The 7,012-nt window shown below is 35.7% G+C and overlaps 1 pseudogene; it reads right to left on the bottom strand.

Moving 5' to 3' along the window:
• Window positions 1-242: 242 nt before the first annotated feature.
• On the bottom strand, window positions 243-370 carry LOC124986023 (uncharacterized; annotated as a pseudogene).
• Between the last annotated feature and the right edge of the window lie 6,642 nt (window positions 371-7,012).

Below are 7,012 nucleotides of genomic sequence, written 5' to 3'. Positions count from 1 at the left end.
TAATTTTGTAAAGTCCTACTTATTTTACATGTGGCTCTGGTAGCAGCTATAGAATGCGAATGTATCCCTACCTAGGGACACAATCCCACATTCCATATTCTGCAGTTTGGTGCAGACAGACATAATGACTTTTTCAATGTTAATCCTGGTCGTCCTGTTTTGGAGTTTTCTGAAGACATACAAAATAACTTTCTGTACCCTAGATTGGGGGCAGAGAGAGACCAGAAATGTCCATTGGAAAGGGCTGTCTAGCCTTAGTTTCACCTGTGTAAGAAACAGGCTGCATATTCTCCAGGGGAGACTGCAGTTTGCACTCATGCATACCACCTCATCACAAGGGTCTGAACCCAGTGAGGTTAATTGAGTGCAAATATTTTGGAGTTTTAAATCACAGTGAATAACCACATTACTGAACAAATAGTTATGAAGATACAGAACAGTAAGATATTTGGAAATAACACAAAGGAGTATTTTTAAGTGACTTTAGCTGCTTGTGATAAATCCTCCTTCACTGAATTAAGTTTGCAGGTTAGTATTTCTCCTCCTAAACTATTTCTACAGTTATTCTGGTATAACATAAAATTTATACTTATGTCTGAGTTCATTTTATGGACTTCAGATTATAATTTTAAAACCAATGGATACCATTGATCCAATCAGAGTTGCCAAAGATTTTGAAAGCAAATATACTCAACTTTTTTTTGACATGCTCCTTTTATCATCATTTATAGCTGTATTCAAGAGAAAAGGAGTTTCTCAACAATATTTCAACATACCACCTGCAAGCACTGACTATATTTTATAAGTGTGCTAGTCGATGGAGATATAATAATGAATAAATTATGAATATTAATCTCCTATTCCTATTTAAAATCTGTCCCCACCACACTGATACTTTCTTGCCCCAATAGTCTCCAGGTTCAACTTTTGGTCTTCTCCTCTTATTCCAGTAAATCATCTACTCCCTTTATTCTAAATAAACACAGCTTTCTAGAACCTTCTTTTTCCTGTGCAACTGAAGAAAATTAGTTGAAACTATTATGTTCCTGATCATTGCCCCCTATTCAAGTACCTCTCCTAAGATTAATCTCAATCTTTTACCTTCCTCAAAATTCTAGTTACCCTATACTCTCGTAGGTCTCTGGGCTTGAGGCTAGAGATCTGTAGATGGGATCTTAACCAATTGTAAGTCATCCATCTATAAACCAATCTTGATCTGCAATCTTTAACAATTCTCTCTCTCCTGGTAAATACCCATCCTTCTCACTTTGATTAGTTCATTGTTCATCTCTCTTCTGAGTCCTTCTCTCTTCCTACTCAGAAAATGTATACCCATATCTTTTCTTCTCTTTGTTTTCACTCTTTCACATGACCTTGGATAGTAACATAAACCAAAGCAAGCATATTTAGACTCCACTGCCTCTCTAGATCTTTGTCCTATCTATGTCCATGTTTCTTGAGAGAGGTATGCTTTTCCTTACACTTAAACACTTTTTACTCAGATATATGCCTGTAATTTATCAGTTTTTTACTTAAGGTCATCAGTGACCCCTGCACCAATTACCAATTCCAGTAGTTATGCTTCAGTTCTCATCTTACCCAACCACTCATAGAATTCTGTAAATTCAGTATGAACCTGCTATTTGAACTTGTTTCTCTTGAGTATTCATTCTTTAGGTCTCTTTAAAATTATTCTGGATTATCCTCAGAAACTTTAACCAGCTAGCTATCACTTACATGAGTTTTAAATATGAAATTTTTCTCTGGGTTAGTCTTAGGCTCAAGTTGCCTATCATTCAGTCTCTTTTCCCCTTGATTCAAGGATTCAGATAGTAATTTGTATGCTGTAACTCCTAAAACTAATCACTAACTTGAACTTTTGCCCTGAACCACTAACTCATATATCCAAATACTTCCTTGACATTTCTACTTAGAGATCTAACAGGAATCTCAAAATTTTCATGGTCAAAACTGAACTCATGATCCTGTGTCCCAACCTGGTCCATCTCCAGTACTCCCTTTCTTAATGAGTGTCCTTACTGAATCCACCTTCCCCTCACTCCCAATACTCCAAATATGGACCACCTTTTAATCAGTGAGCAAATGATTCCATCCATAGTTGTACTGACACTCCAAAGGCCTGAAGGAGTCTGTAAAATGCTTGAGGCTGAGACAAGGAAATGAAATGCAGTAAAATCTAGCTTTTAAATAAGTAAACATGTATTTTTTTTTAACTTTGTTTTTAAAGTCAGCCTTGGAGATGCTTATATTTATTCAGTTTTTAAATTTTCTTTTGTTTTCTTTTCTCTTTTACCTTGAAAATGTCCAATTCCTACACTATAATCTTGTCTTTGTATTGCTCAGAGGCTCTGAAGATCACCTTGTAGTTTTGTTCCTTGTTTGTACTTACTGATATTTTAGATCCCCTTATCCTGTAGAAATAAATGGTATTTAATCCTCCTATAGAATTCTGCATCAGAAGCATCATTAACTGAAAGGTAGGCATAGAGGAGTGGTTTCCAGGCAACCATAGCATATGCTTATTTTACAAAGTGATGGCTCAATGACAATTTGAATGATCTGACAATAGAGTAGCTTATAGAGTTCTAAGCTCTGTGCTTCTAAAAACTTTCTCAAAAGAACTATGTTCTTTGATCTAAATGATTATACAGGTGAATCCTGTTTAATGGTGTTTTCATGGACATCAAAATTGCTCTTATATTCAAGTTTTAAAATAGAAACCAATTATAATGGTTTATTGAATATGTGCACCATGGTATTGTTATTCCTTCTTCAAGTAATGTTTGAGAGACATGGTGCTTGAACAATATTTTATATATGATTTCTATGAGAGGAACTAGAATTACATTTAAAATTATCTAAACTTATAACTCCTACTTCTGCACTTCTCTTCAGAGTAAAATGACTTGAAAGTTTATTAATGTTAATGACTTTAAAAGAAATAGCAGCAGTTAGCATACTGAAGTCTTAATATATGCAAGGCACTTTACTAAGGGGTTCACACAGGTTACTTCACTTAATTTTCAGAAAACACATATAAAGTAGGTACTAATGATAACTCCATTTTCTAGATGAGAAAACTGAGGCTTAGCAAGAAGAAATAATACTTACGACATCCAAAGCTGTAAGTAGAGCCATGATTTGAATTCAGTTAGAGCACACTAATTTCACAGTTAATAGTTCTTACCTTCCTATCTTGTCTGCAAATGATTGTCCATTCAAGGTGGCACTTGCTTATTTTCCTTTCTCTCTTTATCTTCTATTAGGTCATATTCATAAAACCCTGTCGAATCTGCTGGCTTTAACATGAACAATGAGGTCCATGTTGTTAGATGCAATATCTTCCTCAAATTCCTCAACTTTAGATAATTTAAAATACAAGATAAACTTTAATAAGTGGTATCCTCACTTAACTTCCATGATACAGTTCCTCCTTTGTTGTCCTCTCTCCTTTGCTCATGTGTCCTCTTCTGCCCAAATTCTAATTGTTGGAATTTCCTAAGAGATGGTTTATCTTCTCTTCAATTGACTCTCTCTTTTGGTGATTTGATCAATTCATAGATTTTATACAGCATCTGTATTCTGATAAATTCCAAATCTATGCGTCCAGTCTTCATCTCATCTAGACTCTCTGAAAGTCCATATGCATATCACCAAGTACCTCTGTGAGTTTTTCACTTAGAAATCTGATATCTCATGCTCAACATGCCTAAGTAGAATTTTTGATTCTGCTCCCGATCCCACACCCAGATTCGCTTCACCTGCAGACTTCTCCACCTTAATTAGTGATAACCTTTTCTGTCAAGTTGCTAAGGCTAAAACCTAGACATCTTTCTCAACTTTCATTTACACCCACATTCAAAGTGACAGGAAATCGCACTGGATTAACATTCAGAAATATTCAGCATCTGACAATTTATTTGCACCTCCTCTGCTATTGTTTTGACCCAAGACAACATGATCTGTGGTCTGAGTTTCTGCAGTCAGCGTTCAAATTGGCTTCACGATTCCAGTCTTTCTACTACTGCATGATCTAATCTAAACACAGCAGCTGGAGTGATGCTTGTAAAAAGTCAGTGAAATGAAGACATTCTTGGCTTGATTTCTTCTGACATTTCCTTCTCTTACTGAGAATACATAACGAAGTTCTTGCAATAACCCTGTGTGATCTGCCGTCCTCATCCTCCGCTGACCTTACCTTCTCACATATCTGCCTTGAACCTGCTCCAGCTGCATGCACATACTTCCTTGCTGCTCACTGAATATGTGGAGTATGCTAATGCCTTGGTTTCTTTGCACAGGCTTTTTACGTTTCCTGGAACTTTCCTCCACAGTATCTGAAGGACTTATTCCTCCTTTCAATTTATATATTTTCTCGAGTTTCATCTTCTTAATGTGTTCTACCCTAACCACCCTAATTAAACATGCAACTTGCATCCCCATTCCTGTCTCTTCAGATTCCTTCGTGCTGCCCTATTCCTACTTCCCATAGCACTTTTAACTTCTAATATATTGTGTGATTTATTATTTTTAATGTTCATTCTCTAATACCCTTGGCAAGAAAGCAATCTTCCACAAGGGCAGGGGTTTATGTCAGTTCTAGTCATTAATGTGTATAAAATACCTCGAATGAATGGTACTACAACATATACTTGGGTGTGTGTGTATATGTATATGTAGTACATATGTATATATATATGTATATACATACTAGTTCATGCTTTTCCAGTAAGTCAAATCATTTATGTGTAATAATGTATATAAAACACGTATTTTAAATGAATGTGTTATTAAATTAGGAGAGGAAATAAGTCAGACAAGGGGGGAAAAATAAAGAAAACTACAGATTTATCAAAACTATTAGCTTCAAGCACATATTTTAACAGTTTTAAAATAGTGGAACTGAAGTTCTCAGGTGCTGTGTATGTGCCTTTATCCTTTGTGGGTCATTAAGATATAGTTAAAGGATAACCAGAGCTAGAATTTGAATGGGAACCGCCACATGATGCTACTGTGGAGTTTGGTCTAGGGGTGGGTTGGCTTCCGATTCTCTTTCACAGTTCTGCACCCCCTTTGTTGGGAGAGGATTAAGTAAAACTTAGGACTCCAGTGTGTGACTGTACAAGTGATGTTTGTTAATGAGTTACCTAAGAAGAAAACACTCATACACGCATGTACACACACACACAGACACACACACACACACACACACACACACTGCACACATTCCCACCCATAATCAAAGCTCAAGTAAAGTTTAGTAAAATCTCTCTAGAGGCAAAGAGTCATACCCAGGAATAAAAAAAAGCATGACTTGAAGTCACATTACTTGGGGACAAACAAACACAAGCACAAACTCACTTGGTCTTAGAAGAGAAATTGGACAAAAATTAAACTTTCCGGAACCTCAGATTTAGTGAAATAGGCCAAGCCCAAAAATTCAAAGGTCCAATGTTTTCTCTGATAAGTGCATGACAATATATAAGGAGGCAGGGTGGCCGGGGAGAAGAGAAGAATGAAGGAACTTTGGATAGTGTAGAGGAAAATGGGGTGGAAGTGGGTGGAGGACAGAAAGATAGTAGAATGAAACAGACAGTATTACCCTATGTGCATGTATGATTACATGAATGGTGTGAATCTACATTGTGTACAGCCATAGAAATGAAAAGTTGAACCCCATTTTTGGACAGTGAATCAAAATGCAATCTATAAAAATAAATAAGTTTAATAAAAAAAATGACACTTCAGCATGAGAATTATTTTGAGCTAAAGGTAATAGAAAAGAAGCAGATGTAGGGAAAAAAATTCTGCTCCCCATCCCCCAACTTCCAAGAATCATTTAGTGTGTATAACAAAACTTACTAACCGATTCTTATCTGGAGTTAGGGTCTTTTAAGGAAGGAAATAAGGCTAAATGAGGACATAGGGTAGGACCCTAATCCAATAGGATTTTTGTCCTTAAAGAAGAAAAGAATGAGAGGGAGGAGGGGTATGCAAAATGGTGGAATGAGACAGACATCATTACCCTATGTACATGTATGATTACATGAATGGTATGAATCTACATCATGCACAACCATAGAAATGAAAAGATGTACCCCATTTGTGTACAATGAATCAAAATGCAGTCTGTAAAAATAACAGATTTTAATAGAAATAAAATAAAAAAGTCAATAACAATAATACTAAGATTACTGGAAATTTAGGAAGATTAAAGCAGATCTTGGATAATATCTACTATAGATAATGTGTATAAAATAATATTTATAGTATCTTAGTTTGAGGAATTCTTCCTAGTTTTGAGATAAAGCCTGTCAAGTGGTTGGCATATAAACTTTTCACTTGCATCCCCGATTTTCAAATCCTTGGAGCCAAGAGTTGTCCTTACAATATGATCAACAAAATATACTAAGAAAACTATTCAATATTTAAAAGTCAGTGTTTTAATAACTCAATTCATTAACAAAGTATAAAATTACAAATTTTAAGTAGCATTCTACGTGTTTTCCTTATGTTCTTCTGGGGGTCAAATCATTTAGTATCTAATAAATTTAGGGAAAAAGAGAAAAAAATAACATCCAGTGAAGTTAGGTAAAATGGAAATTTCCTCATGCAAATTAGCAAAGTTATTCTGATGGTAAATTAATAAAGGTGGATCACAAATCTCACACATCAAAGAGACATGTGTTCTAATCCTGGCTCTCTGGTTATCATCTGTGTGATTTCTTGTATGCTGGAGCACATATCAGATAAGGGATTAGGGATTGCCTTTTTTTCGTAAAATGGGTCTGTTCAGAATTCTATTTTCCCCAGTGCACTATGGGTTTCAACCTTTGTTTTGACATCAAAGACCTCCTAATAAGGTTGTGCTGCACTCAGCATCGAGCATACCTTAGTGGAAGGTCTTAAATGGGAGGACAAGCACAACATCCTCATTCAGAATGGACAGATGCTCTGCTTTAGTACTACGTTGTGACATTCTGGGGACAAT

This window comes from Sciurus carolinensis, chromosome 5 (genome assembly GCF_902686445.1).
Source record: "Sciurus carolinensis chromosome 5, mSciCar1.2, whole genome shotgun sequence".
Lineage (NCBI taxonomy): Eukaryota > Metazoa > Chordata > Mammalia > Rodentia > Sciuridae > Sciurus > Sciurus carolinensis.
The sequence above is the reverse complement of the archived record's forward strand: the minus strand, read 5'-3'. Positions and strand labels throughout refer to the sequence as shown.